Source organism: Cantharellus anzutake, assembly GCF_015039405.1.
Source record: "Cantharellus anzutake strain C23 chromosome Unknown EI90scaffold_67, whole genome shotgun sequence".
Classification (NCBI taxonomy): domain Eukaryota; kingdom Fungi; phylum Basidiomycota; class Agaricomycetes; order Cantharellales; family Hydnaceae; genus Cantharellus; species Cantharellus anzutake.
In genome coordinates this window covers 243,663-260,505 of record NW_024067017.1, presented here as the reverse complement: position 1 = coordinate 260,505, position 16,843 = coordinate 243,663, and positions in this window count along the sequence as shown.

The following is a 16,843-nucleotide window of genomic DNA, read 5'->3' as shown; positions in this document are numbered from 1 at the left end:
TCGTAGTTTCCTTTCGGGACTACTATCTGGGTCGTTCCTCCTTCTCCAAGTCGGGTTATCAGTCCGTCTTTTACGGAGAAGTTTTTGAAATTCCCCGGGTTCTCTAGGATTTCCCGGAGGATCTGGCTTTTCAAGTATCCAGATTTTATTGCCTCAATGAGGTCTTTTTCTTCGAATTGTTTTCGAAGGTTCTTTTCTGGAGTTATGATTTCTTCCAGATTTTGGGCGCTCACCCCTAGAGTTTCCTCTAGGTTATCGCTCCCCCCTAGAGCTTCCTCTAGGGTGTTTTTCACGCGTATCGCTGCGAGTCTCTTTTTCTCTGAGTTTTTACTCAGGGTACTGCTTAGTAGCAGTTCTTCGTATTCCTCGATTCTGTCGGGAATGATATCTTCTGCATTTTTGTCCAGGTGGATGTCCGCTGACACATAATCGTCGAAATGCAGATCCTCGTCCGTTGACGAGTCGTAGTATCTTGAGAGTGCATCTGCCACTTTGTTTTTGTGGCCTTCCACGTATTTTATTTCGCAATTGAAGCTTGCGAAAAAGGCTTGCCATCTCAGGTGTCTTCCTGAGTTGTGGTTTTTCGCTTTGAAATATTCCAAAGCTTTGTGGTCCGTGATTACTGTGAATTCACGGCCTCCCATGAGGTCGTCTTGCCATCTCATGAGCGCTTCGAGGACACCCAGTGCCTCGAGCTCGTAGGCGAAGTACCTACGTTGTGTGTTGGTGAACTTTTTGGACATGAATGCAGCCGGGCAGCAAGTCTGCCACCTTTCGCCTTGTCCAATTAATGCACCCATGCCCGCTGGGCATGCGTCTGTTATGACCCAGACGTGGAGTTTGGTCCTCTCTTCTTCTGAGAGGCTTTCCGGTGGGTTCCACTGGACGGGCTTCAGGATCGGAGCCCTACATGCTAGACGTTTGATTTCGTCAAAGCATTTCTGGTGGAGTGGTGTCCACCTGAATGTCTGCTTGTTTGAGCAGATTGTTTGCAGTGGTCCTGTGTAACCGCTGACGTTTGGCATGAATATCGATAGATATTCTACCATTCCCAGGAATCTTAGGACTCCTGTGTGGTCTGCTGGCTCTCGCCAGTTGCGGATTTTTTCCATTTTATCCGCTTGAGCGTGGATGCCCTGTTCGTCCACTCGGCTTCCTAGAACGTCTAGGATTGGGGCAAATGGCTGGAATTTTTTCCGGCTTATGTAGAATTTCGCCCCTTTTAGGCGAGTGAATAACCACAATAGTGCTTTATTGTGGTTTTCCACCGAGCTTGTGCTGGTGAATATATCGTCGAACCAGACGTGTAGGCGTCTGCCTACTTCTCCTCGTAGTTCCCAGGTCAGTGCGCGCTGGAAGGTGCAGGGAGCGTTGCAGTCTCCTTGCTGCATCGTGTTCGAGTTGTACATCCCGTGGGGCGTGGAGAATGTCGTCCTATGGACGTCATCTGGATCCACGCGTATTTGTTCGTACGCGTCCGACATATCGATCTTTGATCGGTATGTTGCTCTGGCAACTGATTCCTGGATCAGTCGCATGTCTGGCATTGGTGTGACGTCGAGGATCGTGTTTGAGTTACGGTTCCTCGCGTCTATTACCGTGCGCAAAGATCCATCTGCTTTGCGGATGCACAGTAGCGGGCATGCTCGCTCGCTGTTCGCGGGATACCACCATCCTGCTTTTACATAGCGATCTATTTTGGTCGCTAGTGCTTCCTGCAGTGCTGCGGGACATCTCGGGGTGTTTTCCCGAAATTTCTTGTTCGGATCCTTCAACGGGATTCGATGGTTCACTTCCCTCAGGGGAGGCATTTCTAATGGCGCTGGCGCCATTACGGTTTCAAATTTTTCTCTCCACCACTCCCTGAGTATTTCGAACTCGGGGTTGTTCATGGAGAGACCTTCCAGGTGTGGTACGTCTGGAAGTTCTAGTCCTTCCGGACTAGGATTGGGCCAACCTTCAGGGTATTTTCTTGTGATTACCCTGAGGTGTGTTTCAGTCCCGCCTCCCTGTCAGGGGGGCTTCTTTTTTGGTTGTTCTCGGGCTCTTGCTCGAGTTTTCCCTCCGTGTGATCTCGTCACACGGTCTTCGCTTATTCCAAGGGTGTCTATGTTGCCCTTGTTCGCCGTTCTCACTTTGTGGGACCGGAAGTCTAAGCTTACCTGGTTTTTGTTTAACCAGGGGGCGCCGAAGATGGCGTCGTACCTGTCGATGTTAATTACATCGAAGTAGTGTTTTTCTACGTGGCCGTTGATCTCAACGTCCACGTTAGTTCCGAACAGGATCTGTGATCTTGTTCCTTTCGTCCCCATTTGGAGGACGACTGGGTTCTCCAGTTGAAGGATTGGGATGTGGACCGCGCGGACAAAGTCTGGCGATAAGGCGTCCGTTTCGGCTCCACTATCGAATAGCGCATAGGCTTTTATGCCTGCTATTTTTATGTGAGCCGTTAGCGTTCTCTTTGTTGAGAGCGGTCTGTTTACGGGGTATTTTCCCGCGTCTTTTGAGATGCGGAATTTCGCATCAAATAAAGGGGACTGGGTTTCGATGGACTTTTGGTCCTTCTTCCCTTTGTCCTTGTTTTCCTTGGGTACTTTGGTGTATTTCCCCAAGGCATCTTTTCTTGGTGCTTCCACCAAGGCTTCGGCGACTTTTTCGTCTGCCGTGTTTTCTAACTGGTGTGCTACAGCCAGTTTGATTTTATAATTTATGTCATCGTGGTCGACGACTGACATTGGGCCCATTCTTATGGTCCCAACGTTGACTTCCTCACCCTCTGAGTCAGGTGAGTATTGAGGTCCTTCGTATGGGTCCTCCACTTCGAAGCTTGATGCTTCGGAGTTACCAGAGTTGTTCTCTGGTTTCTCATCTGATGAGCTTTTTGACTCTTCATCTGTTGAGTTCGTGATTTCCATGGCAGCTATACGCCTTGGTTTTTCATCGCTCGTTATATTGTGTCTTGGGCAATCTTTTGTTTGCCCTATTTTGCCGCATTTGCCGCAAATTGGAACTGACTTTTGGTCAGTTTTCCTCGAGTTTTTCGAGGATGTATCCTCTTTCCATCTGGGTTTCAGCTCTTCCGCTTTCTTTCCTGACGGGAGGGCTTTGCCGCGGCTCGTTGTTGCCGTGGTGGTTGTTCGGGTATAGTACCCTGATTTGTAGGCTGAAGACATCTTCAGCCCGTCAATTATCTCGTCTACACGAGATATTGCTTTTAACATCTCCTCGTTTGAGGAGAAGTCTGCTCTGATTCTATCATGAGCAATCATTTCCCTCTTCCATTCGAGGGGAATGTAGTTTAAGAACCTGGCGTTAAAGGACGCCTGGTCTGGCGGCGTCACCATTTGGGACGCTGCTTTTGACAGTTCTAAGTAGAACTGTTTTAGGCCTTTTTCCGCTTCGTATTTGACGTTGCGGTATTTCTTTGTCGCGTTCAACGCGGCGGAGGCTTTGATGAAGGTTCTCATCAATATGTTGAGAACCTCGAGGAACATGCCCTCGTCTCCTCTGAGGAGAGTTTCGTCTCGGAGTCTAATTCCGAGGTCAAATGCGGGTCCCCCTAATCCACGAATCAAGCAGTCCAGGTGGACTTCGTCGAATTGGGGACCTTTGCATCCTCGCGAGGCGAGGAATCCCAGTAGTTCTGTGAACCACTGCCAGAACGATTCCATGTCGTTCTCCCCTGACCATTTCTTGTCAGGGAATGCCGGCCCATTCTTTAGGGCTTCTGGCTTCACTCCTTCTGGGTAGGGAGTGAGTATTCTCACTTCGGCCATTCTTATGGCCTTTTCGTACCATTTCTCCAGGTACTCTTCTTGCTCCCCTGCCTTCGCGGGGTCGCTGTCCAATGGAGATCTCTCCTTTGGGGGGGTTTTTGCTGGGGGGAATCTTTCTTGCAGCATTTCTTTGGTTTCAGGCGAATTCGCCTGAAGTTGTATTTGTATTCTCTCATTGTTTTGAGAGGGTATGAATGCGTTACCTCTCTGTTCGAGAGGTCCGTCATAATTGGATGTTTGGCCGAACCTTTGGTACGTGCCAATTCTCCTTCTGATCTCTGAACGATGTCTTCTCCTATCCTTGGGAGAAGGATCTCCTTAGCGTCTCTGTCGAGTCGCTGGTGATATTCCAGTGTGCTTTCACTGGTGGTTCTTTTCGTGAATTTTTCACGAGTTCTATTTATGTCCTGGACCGTGGTCCAGGGGTGTTTATTTGTTTCCTCACTTTTTTGTGAGGAGTTTATTTCCTTCAGCAAATCTGTTTGTTCGCTGATTTTTTCTGTCAACGCGTCGATTGCGTTGGCCATTCTTTCTAGAGTTATCTCTAGACGAGCCGTGCTATTATGGTTCGTTTCCTCGATCTTTTTCTGGATCGAGTTTATCGCATTTATTATGCGCGATTCCTGGTTTTCCAGGAGGAAGTTTGGTTGGGCGAGCAGTGACTCTCCCCAGTTGACATTTCCGCTTCTGGGAGTTCCAGAATGGGTTCTTGGAGTGAACACTCCACGCTCGCTTTGTTTTGGCGAGGCCATTGCGGAGGGTGCTTCCCTTTCATAGAGGGGTCTGTTCGCTGGTTTCTCCTTATTTTTACGTAAGGCTTCCTCAGCGAACTCCCTCATTTCAGTTCGCCTCCTCCTCATTATCTCGGAGACCTCCTCCGAAGTTGGCGACCTTGCCTTGTCTGGCATGGTGCGTGGGGGTGTAAACAGCAGAGGCTCTTTTGGAGCTTCCGCGCTCTGAGAGATCCTGCTCTCAGGGCGTATTGTCGCGCCTTCTCGGGCTTTCAGCCTGAGAAGAAGTTGATCTTCACTTTCCGTCCTCCATTCGGACGGAACCTGGAACAAGTCCAGTAGTTTTTCGGATAGCCGACGCGGGGTTTCTTCCCTTTGTTTCCCTTTGTCTGCCTTTAGGGCTTGACTTGGGGACGTGATTGGGAACTCTAGGGGATAGTGGGGCCCTGGGGTTTCCTGCGACTCTATCCGATCAGCTTTTTGGGCTGATCGTTCGGCGCTTACGCGTTTTTCGCGCAAGTCGATTACCTCGTGAGGAGATAAGGGATCTTCCCCAGCTTGGGTTAGATTGGTTTGTTGTGGAGTTCTGGGGTATTTTGCCCCGCACTTACTCCACGTAAGTTTCTAAAGTCTTCAGGGACCAGCCCTGAAGTGGTTGCTGATTCCGGATCGCGTTGATCCTCGTCGTCATCTGACGACGGCTTTTGGTTTGAATCTCCCATGATGGGAGATTGCGGTTTCTTAATAAACCGCTCGCTTCTTTTTAACGTCGCTGCAGATGCGACCTTGCCCTTGCGGGCGTGTTTAGGCGCCATAAGCGCTTCCGAATCAGATGTTGAGATTTTATAGTTGTGGGTTGTGTTGTAAAACACTGTCAGAGACGGGATTTATTGTCAGAGGCTGGGATATTGTCGGAGTCGGAGGTGATGCAGAGGTCTGTTGGAGCGCGCACGCGCGGATATGCGAGCGGAAATATGCGGCGCGTCCGGAAGCGCTGTTCAAGGTTAGCAGAGTGGGATCGCGGCCTCAGCGACTCAGGTGGAGCGCTGTGCCCTGAGCTTGACGTTTGGGGGAGATCCCGTATTTACGGATTGACACTCACAGCGGACTTCAAACAAGACTTGCAGGCGGAGCGGACCTGTAGGAGGAGCGCGGACTCCGCGAGCACGGACTCAGAGGGGGGGAAGCCCCTTTGCAGAAGAAGAGACTCAGAACAGACAGGGGGGTACTCTAGTTGATTTCAGACTGCAGGACAGAAGGGTTGGATGGTGACACATGGGAGACTGAACAAACAGCTCTCATGGTGCCCGAAGGAACGGAATGTGAAAGAGTTACCAGTGGCACAATGATACCAAGACCGGTATCACTGCCCACATGGTACCACTCTTCACGGAAGGTGGGTGGGTGAGACAAGACCTACTGCACTTGAGCACACAGAGGTTAGATCCAGCTCGGGGGTGTCCAAATGGTAGCCAGCCGGTACGGAGCGGAGGCAAGTAGGAGGCCTCATACAAGCACTCGGTAAGCCTAACTCTCAGGGTGACTGCCCAGAGGAAGAGTGGCAAGCAGCAGTGGCATGACCAAGGGAATGGGGACAAGGAAAGACTCTGGATCCTTTCAGCGATGGCATGGGGGAGGAGCTCCATACGACGGAGTTCCACAGCTGTTGGGGAACCAGGAGTCATCAAGGGAGAGCCCTAAGGCTCGGGATGGGGTACCATGGCACAGGCAGGGTAGGACAACTTAGTCCTTAACGGATTTTGCGGAATCCTGGCCAGGTGGGGTCAGAGATGGATCACCTCGGCATGGCCAGGGAAGGACAACTTAGTCCTTAGCAGAGTTTCGGATTGCCAGCCAGGTGGGTTCGGAGACGGAGGTGGTATTGTATCATCAGATACAGAGTAGGGGTCACAGTGAAGTCGGATGGGTCTGGGGATGTGCTCAACAGCACCGGGATCAGGAATGTCAGAAGGGGTCAGGTATGATGTCCGGGTGGTGGAGTGTCAGCGTCAGCACAGGGCACACTCAGCGGGCTAGAGCGGCACAGGGATGGTTGACAGGACGACGCGGCAACTCTGAGTGAGGGCCGGTTTACCAGCGCTTGTGGGTTGATGGGCGCGGAGTCGTAAACACACCTCATGCACTTAAAAAAGTGTGAGGTCTTTGGGGTTGCTCAGCACACAAAGCCGTAAGTGATACAAGATGATGTATTTTACGGTGGTGTGTAAGCGGTTACCCGGAGGTTCCCGCTTGTCCACGTGACTATATCTATCTAGTTTACATGTGACTCGGGGTTCGGGGCTATTGCCCTGACAAGAGCTCCCATATTCTGCAATCACCTCGGTACCCCTCGATGGTCACCACCCCCTCATTTCAATTTATTACCTACGCCTCCCTAAGTACAGAGCCCTGAAGGCTTCCGGACAGCTCCAACATCTGCTAGCGCACTCCTGCCTCCGCTGGGCAATACACTCGCTTGCCCTGCAAGCCCACCTTTGGGCCTATCCCTCCTTTCCGTTTCTGGGTGAACACCTACCATTCCGTTAAACCCGTAACCTGACTTGTCAGTAATATTCAATTGGCTAATGTCTAGCCCTGTTAGCTCTGCTCCGCCATTTGTGGGCCTGCCCTCATTGTAACTATATATATACTCAACTTGTACATAGGTTACACCTCAGTAATAAAATCGACTAGAGTTTACCCCCCTTCATTTCTGGTTGCCAGTTTAGTAAGTTAGGGCACGGATGTGTTACTTGGCACAGCGCTCCTGGCATAAGTCGCTGAGGCCGAAGCCCTCCGCCATGGAGACACTCCTTCATCTCAACCTGGTCTCGGACATAACTGAGCAAGAGGATGAAGACGATGGGAAACAAGGGAAAGGCTGAGTAGGGTTTCAAGAGCCCCATGCACCATGATTTCGCAAAGAATATCGTTGGGAAGTGCCTCAAGAATCATCTTGTTTCCTGTGTTCCAGGGCAGCTTGTCAGTAGGGGCACTGAACTCTCCCAAAGGTATGCCAGACCTTGAACTCAGATATGTGATGTATGTTAAAGTGCTAACTACATAAGTCACTACAGCTAATTCCAGTGACAGCAATGAGCCTGTGACACAAATTTGTGTCACAGTGAGGCACCTATTTACAGTAGAGTGCTTGCACTTTGTGCTTTGCAGACCTCAGGACAATCACAATCCAGTCATGTGGAGTCTGAAATTATTTAAAGGCAAAGCGAAAAAGTAGGTGGTACAGCAACAATCACAGTGGAACCAGCACATGCCTTCACCGACTACCATGCACAAGGGCAAATAATGGAATACCTGTGGGCAGACATAGGAACACCACCAAGGGGCACGTTGACACCTTTCAATGCATACATGTCAGTGTTGTTGTTAGAATGGGCAGATACGGATGACTCCGGAGTGGAATTGGAGACTTAGCGTGGAAGGACCTCGGCCTCAGCAACTCAGGTGGAGCGCTGTGCCATTGCTGGTTGTCCTGGGGGTCCCTAATTTCGGATCTAGCAAAGGAAAGTCTCTTGGGGGAAATCACGTCAATTTCGGACTGAGGTTACAAGTTACTATGTACATTGTATATAAGGAGGGGTCTGGAATCAAAAGGAGCAAGGGTACTCTGAAAGGAGACAAAGGGAGCTGGAAGGAGGAACAACACCGAGGGTCAAGGGTTTGACTCAATGGTGTTTCCCAAAGGAGGAGTGAAGGGCCAAGGCCCAAGGAGGAAGGAAGGAGGATGGGAGTGGGGAATGGCCAGCTGACTGAATAGAAAGGAAGCAGCAGCCCAAATTGGAATGAGGGAGAATAGCAGAATTGAATAGGACAATGCAATAGTTGCAAGGTCCAAGGTAAGTCCGGAAAGTCCAAACTCGGAAGTTAAACTCCGGAATATTGGCAAACGTAATTAAATGAAATGAGCTAACCAATACAATGGATATAAGCGGAGGTGGGGTCAAAGTCTGAGGTCGGAGCTAAGACCGGAGGTTCCGGAGACAGAGACGCGAACAGGATTCCAGAGTGGAGGTCCAGAGTTGGGAGCATATGTTACGGATACGGAGTCTCCAACGACCATATCCGTCGCATAGTCAAAGACTTCTCCTCTCTATCGCTCCCCCTCTTTCTCCCTTTCGTCCTCTATTCCGATACCCTGCCCTCCTACTCATTCTACCCCTTCCCCCCCCTCGTGCAAAGCTTTCCCCATTGGGGTTTTGGTGCTGGCTGAGGTTACTTGTATTTCATGGGATTTCCTGTGACCTTACCATCTGTAGATAGTCACGCATCTTGTACGGAAACCACCGAAGGTGGTTCCCGCTAACTAACAACTGCTCTACAACTGTCTTGTGTGTCGTCTTCTGTAACAACCCTCCCTGTGACTCAACTGAACCCGTGTGACTGTACAACTCTCAACATGTCTTATAAGTCTGGTTATGTCGAGTCCTCTAACGGCCCTCGCTGTGAGAACTCAAGGTCGTGAGTCGAAGACTCTCGACATGTGTATCATCCTATGGAATCTGTACCCTACAGGACCTCATCACTCCGCTCTCCCCCCAGTGCTCGACATACGACGTCACATCACGATCATGGAGATTGTGAATACTCTGAGGCCCACTTTCCCGTGATGCCAGCATGTTCGCTATGCAAACGCCAAGTAGCTGCCCATCCACTGTCTGTTCCCTCCTTCGTCAGTCATCATGTTTCCCTGCCAACGGTACGTGTTACGGGGATGGGGGAAATTCCCCATTCCTCGATCCGTTCTTATAGTGGGAAGGCGAGAGTCATGTCTAGTTTGTACCATAACTGGAAGTGTAATCGATGAGTGATCCCAGTCTGACCTGGGAGTGGGCGATCGAATTCCCATCGATTGTGATGGGTGATGTAGTGAGCTATTAAGGGATTGATGATTGATAGTCGGAGATATCAGGACAGATGGGTCAGCCACGGATACTTGGCGCTCCTCAATGGAGCGTACCGTGTGCGAGGTCGCGACTGGTGAGATGGGTGAGAGCTTCACGTAGTTGCCATCGGGTACTTGGCATTCGCAGTGCAAACGTACCGGTAGCGGGTTGATATCGTAGGCGTGCAATGAGGGCTGATTATTAGGGCCTTCAGTGACTTGGCGTTCCCAAAGGGAACGTACCGTTGGCAGGGACATATGATGACTGGCAAAGGAAGAAACAGACGGTGGATGGGCGGCTACTTGGTGTTCGCGTAGCGAACGTGCCGGCATCGAGGGTAAGTGGGCCTCATAGTGTTCACGATCACCATAATCGTGATGGGACGTTGTATGTTGAGTACTGGGGGGAGAGCGGAGTGATGAAGACCCATAGGGTACAGGTTCAATAGGACGATACACACGTCGAGAGTCTTCGACTCTCGACTTCGAGTTCTCACGGCGAGGGCCGTTAGAGGACTCGATATAACCAGACTTATAAGACATATTGAGAGTTGTACAGTCACACAGGTTCAGTTGAGTCACAGGGAGGGTTGTTACAGAAGACGGTACACGAGACAGTTGTAGAGCAGTTGTTAGTTAGCGGGAACCGCCTTCGGTGGTTTCCGTACATGACGCGTGACTATCTACAAATGGTAAGGTCGCAGGAAATCCCGCAAAACACAAACAACCTCGGCCAGCACCAAAACCCCAATGGGGAAAGCTTTGCACAAGGGGGGGGAAAGGGGTAGAACGGGTAAGGAGGATAGGGTAGCGGGATAGAGGACAGAAAGGAGAAAGAGGGGAGGAGCGATAGAGAGGGGAAGTCTTTGACCATGCGACGGATATGGTTGTTGGAGACTCCGTATCCGTAACAGTACGTTCCCTTTGGGAACGCCAAGTCACCGAAGGCCCTGTTAGTCAATCCTCATTGCATGCTTATGATATCAACCCGCTACCGGTACGTTCGCACTGTGAACGCCAAGTACCCGATGGCAGCTATACAAAGTTCTCACCCATCTCACAAGTCACGACCTCGCACACGGTACACTCCATTGAGGAGCGCCAAGTACCCGTGGCTGACCCATCTGTCCTGGCATCTCCGACTACCTATGTTAGACACTGGTCCGGGGTCGGCACCGAGGGTTGCCGTTGCGGGCCGCTATAGGCCGCGATGGCCGTGATGCCACGAACAAGGCCCGGGGGTAGGGCATTTGGCCTCAGCAACTCTAAAGGGAGTGCTGTGCCCCCTAGCTGTCTCTTGGCCCTCATTTCGGACTCACTGGGGTTGCCTTGTTGGGGTCAGGACTTAGGGGTCGTGGTCACATCGATATTAGAGCTAAGGTACAATAAAGTATCATACAGGATATATATAGGAGGAAGAAATGAATGGAAGCGGACCCGGGCCGGAGGCCGAAGGGTCCGGAAGCAAACAAGAAGAAGGAGCGGGGTTGGCCGCATAGTGGCCGGCAATGACCGAGGGTCAAAACAAACAATAACAGATAAATAAAGGAAAGAGTGTAGGGCCACGATAGCAGCGATGGTATCGTAGCGGCGCTGGACTCGGAGTTGGGCTGGAGTTGGGCGCGGGGATGATAGCGGCCCTGTAGGGGCCAAGTGGGTGGGATAGAGGAGTCGTGCTGGGCATGGTGCTGGAGGCGGACTCGGGGCTGGAAGGTTGGTGTGGCTGTGGGGGAGTCGGCCAGGTGCAGGGGAGCCTAGGGGCAAGCAGGGGAGTGAGCAGGGAGTCCTCATGAAGGATAGGGCTGAGGTCGGGGCTCGCGCTCACGCTCGCGTAGCGGTAACGGGCTCGGGCGGCATTGGGATGGGCGGCTAATGGGCCAGAATGCACGGCCGTGACAACCTACCATCAATCCCTTAATAGCTCACTACATCACCAATCACGATCAATGGGAATTTGATCGTCCACTCCCAGGCAAGACTGGGATCACTCATCAATTACATATCCCGTTATGGTACAGACCAGATACGACCTTCGTCATCCCACTATAAGAACGGATCGAGGAATGGGGATTTTCCCCCATCCCCGTAACATTGGTGCCCCAACCCCAGTGCGAGAAACTCGCACCATGCCACCAAAGATGGTGTCCCTGTTGGGAGACGAACCAGTCACCCCGGTCCAAGTGACACATGAATTGTATCCTCCTTCCCACCCCACAAGGATCAGTCAGTCGGATTGTAGATCCAACTTGAGAGATACCTCACCAGTAGGCGAAGATGTGCATTCCTTGCCCGGTGCATTCCTAAGACAACAAGCTCTCAGGCAAGTCATTGAAGCTCTTGGAGAGTTCGAAGGTGGAATTTCTGAGGATTTGAATAACTACATGAAATGTATACGAAATTGGTGCCGTCTCGCTCCCGCTGATCTCGAGAAAGAGTCTGTTGGAGCCGGTCTCGAAGGAGAGCCTTTGAGATATCGACTAGGGACTGTCTGGCGGGTCAAGCTAACTGACCTGCTCATGAAAATTACCGAGTTCACCCAGCTAGCCACCAAGGCCAACTTAGCTGCAGGTGATTTCGTAGTGGATCCCCAAGGCGACCTCGCCCTGATATTCACCATAAGAGGATGGTTGTTGCCCAAGGAGTTCAGCATTGCATGGAACTTCCTAGACCAGTGTTTCAACTCCTTCGAAAAACATTTCGACACCATCAAGAAAGCTGCTCGTCCTTCAAGAGAATTTGAAGAGTCGCGCATGAGTGGACTCAGATTGGCAAATGTCTTGCCCGCCAAGTTTACAGATCCTGGGCAAGTCGAGGAGGTGTGGTCAACCGAAATGCGACCCACTCGTCAACCTGAAGCCCTCCCGTCGGGATGGACCACTTTTGAGGATCTCATATCTCCCGCTGAAGAGACCACTTTCGTTCGTAAACGCACCCAACCGTCCAGGGCCTTCCCAGTGCCTAGACCAAGTATTAATGTCGCTGCAGGGATGCTACCCAGAGATGAACCCTCGAGGCCGTTCATCATGATTCGTCGAGAGACCAATGCCTTCGAGAACCCCAAGGAGAATGTGGGTTACACAGAATTTGTGAGAGGTTTGAAGGTCGGAAGGAAGACAGAGCTGGGACCTGTTGAGGATAGACTCGATCCCGACAATCTTGTGTTCCTCTCCATCCAGCAAATGAAGGACCCATTGGATCCAGAGATCCAGATCATGATCCAAGACAACCGCCTCTCGACCCCTGGCAGCCGCCACCATGAGGTGCGGGTCCACCACCCCCATCAGGACCACCGCCTCCACCTGGACCACCTCCTCCGCCCAGTGGGGCTCCATACCCGGGGTACATTCTACCCGTCAGATACGCTGGGGCACCTCCCCCTCCCCTGCCTCCCGGACCTGGAGCGTTGGCAGTGCCTCAGCAGAATCCGGGATACAGACCTCCTCCTCTTGACCGTACGCAACCTTATGTGGATCGCAAATATACTATGTCAGACTTCCCGGAGTTCGATGGTTCGATCGACAGCTATATAACGTGGTGCAGCATATGTCGGAACCTGGCCAGGCACTTGCCTGCTTTCGCCCAACAAATGACCCACGGACTTCCTGACCGTTTCAAGGGTGCTCTGGCAGACTGGTGGTCGACTGTACCAGTCACCGACAAGTTGTATTTTACCACCAATTGGGAAGATCTACACGGATATGTGCTACATTTCTTCTTAACACCCGCCTTCCTCGACAAGATTCGAGATCGATTCCACACTTGCAGGTACCGTAAGGGTGAGAGGTACTCTAAGGAATCCCCACACGACTTCGCGACACGCAAACTACGACTCTTGCGCATCCTATATCCACTTGCTGATGTTCCCGGACCAGAGGTCTTGAGGGGTGAGGCCCAAAGACTTCTAGAAGACATCCCAAAAGGATGGTGGGCCCACCTCAACATCGATCAGGTCAACACAGCCAAAGAACTCTTATGGCTGACTAAACTTAAGCATGACAAATTAGTAGCTAGTGATGAGTTCAGTATCGATGCATTAGTGAACTGAGTCGCCCGCATTAATTTGGAGAGGAATAAACGCAGAGGAGACCGTGTCGAGACCAGAAGCGTCGCCATCGCGTCCGGGAGCCAGACCTACCCTACAAGCGACTTTAAGTCGCGGAAGAAACCGCCCAGACCGTGTCAACACTGTGGAAGTGCGAACCATTGGGACAGTGACTGTCCCCCTAGGAAGGCTGATAGAGCCAGGAACGACTGTAAGGAGCGTGACAACTCGTCCAAGTTGGAAAGTACCTACTGGCGGGCTTATGCTGCCTTAGTGGAAGGTCAGGAAGCAGAATTCGCAGTGGCCTACACAGAGTTTTGTGCCCTGTCCGATTCCGAATCGTCATATGTACCTGACATAGATAACGCCGAAGTTTCTTCCTTTTCTTACATTGCGGCCTGTACGTGGAAGGAGATCCTGCCTGACGAGAGACTCATTGGGGCCGCCCTGGTCCCGGGTGAGATATATGAAGCCCGTAAGATATTCGAGCGACCCCCAGGTCAGCAGTCCTTAGGATCTGACGCTTGTCAGGTCCGTTGTCGCATCAACGCAATAGACAGGATCGAGATAGAAGTGCTGGCCGACTCTGGGGCAGCCTGCACACTAATATCGACCGACCTGTACGACCATATTAAAGGAGAAGGTACCTGCATAAAGCAAGGATTGAAATTGAATTTGGTTCAGCTAACAGGGAAGGCTAAATGCCAAGGCTACACGACAATTGACATATACCTGCCCTCACAACGAGGTCATGTCCTGTTGCGAGGTGTGGAAGCATACGTACTCAAAGGGATGACCATCCCTCTGTTGATAGCCGAAGACGTGCAGACAGCGTTCCAGCTGTATACTATGCACCCACCCGAACGAGAATTCTGGCAAGTAGCAGACTCAGACCACCAGGTTCCCCTCAAGAGCCAGATCCATCATGCACCCGTCTATCCAGTTATAGCCGGCCCTTCTCACTCTTGAGAACCTAAACAAATGAACGTCTTGGGTACAGGTTGACTAAAAGTCATGGAGGATGTGACCTTAGAACCGTACACAGTCCGCCTGGTTGGGGTCACTGGTAACTTCGACCACAACTCGGGAGTACACCTCGTCGAAGGACGGATGATGGGATGGAAGCAGGGTGACTGCCTGCCACCTCCAACCATGCTCGTAAACACTGCCCATCCCCTTAGGCTGCCCTTGACCAATCCGAACCCATACCCGATCAAAGTCCAGAGTGGGACAACGATAGCATCCATGTGCAATCCCAACAAGGATCTAGATAGCGCCGAACAACTAAGCGAGCCTCAGATCCGTGAATTCCAGAGTAAAGGACTATTAATACAGGCTGTCGCAGTGGAAGCCAATGTCCTGGGACAACCTGAGGAAGTCCAAGAGATTGACGGAGCTTTGGTTGGACCAAAGACAGTGGAGACAATACCTGGAGATGAAGTCCTTCCTGAAACCTTGGTGGATGTGGTAGACGTAAACCCAGAGTTATCACCTGAAGAAAAGGAACAGCTCCGAGCCTTGGTGCAGAAGCACGAGAGGGCCTTCACTATGGCTGGGAACCTGGGACGATATGATGCCCATGTGCATATATCATTAAAAGAAGGCGCAAGGCCCATCTCGCTTCCGCCATACCACACCTCCCCACTGAAAAGAGAGATCATTGATAAACAGTTAGACGCCTGGTTGGAGATGGGAGTGGTCGAGCCGTCCCAGAGTCCCTGGGGCGCCCCGGTTATAATCGTCAGCCAAAGAGGGAAGAATAGGCTCTGTGTGGATTGGCGAAAACTGAATGAGGTCACTATCCCAGACGAGTTCCCCATTCCAAGACAAACGGATATTCTACAGACCCTTTCCAGCTCCCAGTATATGTCAACCTTCGAGGCACTATCAGGGTTTACACAACTTGAGTTCGATCAAGAATCAAGAGATAAGACGGCTTTTTGTACCCATTGCGGATTGTTTCAATTTACAAGGATGCCCTTCAGGTGGCGAAACGGCCCACCCATGTTCCAAAGAGTCATGCAGGAAGTCCTAGCTCCTTTCCTGTGGCAATTTGCCCTAGTATACATCAACGACATCGTAGTATACTCCACGTCCTTTGCCCAACACTTGGCACATATAGATCGCGTTCTCGATGCTATAAAAAGGGCTAACCTCATGCTTTCGCCGCCCAAGTGCCATTTAGGATACCAGAGTTTGTTGCTACTGGGTCAAAAGGTATCTCGCCTGGGACTCTCCACTCACAGGGAAAAGGTGCAAGCCTTACTGGAGATCGAAGAACCCCAAAACAGGAAGGTGCTGTGCACCTTCCTTGGAATAGCGGTTTACTTCTCCTCGTTCATACCTCAGTATTCACTCATTGCCAGACCCCTCTTTGACTTGTTGAAAGATGGGGCTCCCTGGATCTGGCACGAGCTGTGCAAACAAGCCTTCTCATTGCTGAAATATGCCCTAGCCACAGCTCCGGTCAGGGGACACCCCATGAAAGGGCTGGGTTATAGGCTCTATACCGATGCGTCTGACGTAGCTTTGGCGGGTACGTTACAGCAGATACAGCTGATGACTATTAAGGACCTCAAAGGGATGCGCGCCTACGAGAAGTTGAAACTCGCATATGATTGGCAGGAGCAGATCCCTGAGTTGGTAAAGAAGTTGAACGCCGGGCGACAATGATCGCCCCCTACCTGCACAGTGGGCATCCACTTTCGAAGAATCTACCGTCCAGGTGGAAAGAGTTATCACGTATTGGAGTCGAACATGCAAGGGTCCGGAGACCCGATACTCGGCAACCGAGAGAGAAGCCTTAGCAGCTAAGGAATCGTTAGTCAGGTTCACGCTGTTCATCGAAGGCGAGGACCTACTCCTGATCACGGACCATGCAGCAGTGCAATGGGTGAGGACCTTCGAAAACTACAATCGTCGCCTAGCGGCATGGGGTCTAGTCTTCGCAGCATTCCCAAAGATGACCATAGTCCACTGCCCGGGCCTTGCACATTCTAACGTAGACCCCTTATCTCACTTGGCCCGGACCCCAGAAACGATATCCCCAAACATGGAGAAGCTACTCAGTCTGGAAACCAGCCTGGCCCAGGAGGACCTTATCCAAAGTTGGAGCACGTATCTGCGCAAGGACCCAGCGAAAGGAGCCTTTGTGGTTACCAGGGCACAGTCTAACGCCATAGAGAAGTTAGACCTATCACGTAGCATGGACATAGTGGATGAAGATCGAGTGGAAAAGAGCACGACAAGTTTGTGGTTGGGTTTAGCCCCGAGAACAGCTGAGGAATTCCGTCTGGCCTACTACATGGACGAAGAATTCGGGGACATATACCATAAAACTCTTGATGGCGGTGTATCAGGAGGCACCTACCAAGTGTCGGAGGAAGGGTTG